This window comes from Phytophthora infestans, genomic scaffold, assembly GCF_000142945.1.
Source record: "Phytophthora infestans T30-4 supercont1.22 genomic scaffold, whole genome shotgun sequence".
Classification (NCBI taxonomy): Eukaryota; Oomycota; class Peronosporomycetes; order Peronosporales; family Peronosporaceae; genus Phytophthora; species Phytophthora infestans.
In genome coordinates this window covers 1,502,323-1,504,082 of record NW_003303737.1, presented here as the reverse complement: position 1 = coordinate 1,504,082, position 1,760 = coordinate 1,502,323, and positions in this window count along the sequence as shown.

Below are 1,760 nucleotides of genomic sequence, written 5' to 3'. Positions count from 1 at the left end.
CCCACAAGTCAGCTACCGCATACCCACTCGCATGAAGTAGTTCTTGAATGCTCATCAGCGTTTCAAATTCGACCAACGCCGACTTAAAGGGGTCCATCAAAGCCTGATGTTTGCGTGCGAAGTCTTGGGAAAGATCCGCGAAGAACCGATCCCATAGAACACCAACATTTGCTGGAGCTGAATACACCAGAATGGTGACGAAGAGCTGGCGTAGTTGATACGGCATTTGGAACTCAGCCGCTTCCCTCAAACACGAAACCCACTCGTTGTCATTCTCTAAGTAGCCAGCCTCCCGCGCCGCAATTTGGAATGTGGGGCAGACAATCCCGTTAACCGTTCTCAAGTCTTCAAACGACGTTGGACCTCTACGCTGACAGAGCAGTAGCCGAAGATAGAAGCGCTTCATATCGCGAGGGGACACGTGAATCATGCGACCAACGGCAGCTTGATACTGTTTCCTGCGGACCCACCTTTTCGGTTGACCTTTCTCCGGCGCTTTCCAGCAGAACTCTTTAGGGATGTCCTGATACAACATCGTCCTTGCAATATGATTCTGAGGCTCTTCACTCGCACACAACTCAAAGAATCTGGCCAGCATCGTGTGACTACCACGTTCCAAAACCGTCTCCGGGCTTTCCGTTTCGCGGAAGCAATTCGTCTGGCCTGACTCGAGATGAACCGCTAGCTGTGTCACCGCATGGGTTTCCCCCTGAATCGTGAAGTCGAGCAGGCGCATGCAAGCCTCCACCGGAGAACTCGAGATGAACCGCTAGCTGTGTCACCGCATAGGTTTCCCCCTGAATCGTGAAGTCGAGCAGGCGCATGCAAGCCTCCACCGGCGAGCTCGCTGCGCAGCCGAGACCGGGACATCTTCTCGATCCGCTGGTCCAGATACGACAGGTACTGTAAATAAAGCCGTATCCTCAGTTTCAGCTTGGTACGCCGCCTCCATTTCAGCCGCGAACCGGCGCTGAAGTACCACAGGATCGGACTCTTCTGTCTTTTCCTCCCGCTCTGCAATACCGTTGGCTTGACCTTCCGTAAATTCCGTAACCGCCGTAGCTTCTTGATGCACATTGGGGACCTTCAGCTCTTTGTTCAAGTCGTATCGTTTCTTCCTGCGCTTGGTCTGACGTCGTCTTCGTGCATCCTTTTCCTCTCGCATGGGTGTCGCGTTAATGCGATCGTTCTCGTGCAGGGCCTCCTCGAGTTCCTCGCGCGTCCTCTTTCGCTTACTCCGAACCATAGTTCTGCGAACACGAAAACGTGACGCGTTAGACAGTGTCTAAGTACACCGCACGTAGCAGTAGGTTTTCATAGAGTAGTGTGTTGGAATACGCGTACTACCCGGGATTGCTTGCCCCCATCAAGGTTATCTCCGATCACTTATCCCACAGTCACGGGCCGTGAGGCCCGGAGCGGTTTTAGTTTGCAAATTGTGCAGTCGAATCTTCAGGGTTGGGCCCCCGGATAGTACTGTAGCTTGAGGTGCGATATCCTTTTGCCAAAAGGCGGCCGTTAATTGCAAAGGCTGGTTATTGATAGGCTATTACAGCCCCCATTCCATCTGTCGGTTAAAAGAGGCCAGTTACGGTACCCCTCCTGACCAACTGCACGCACGCAATGTGCGTGCCCATCAATAACCATTAACGACCGGCCCAACTGGTTCGCTGTCGGGTTTGCGGTCAATGGACCAGGTGCCAAATGTGCTCTCGCGCAGAGTGGGCGGTGGGATAAAGTCCCAAGAACCATAGGGCTCT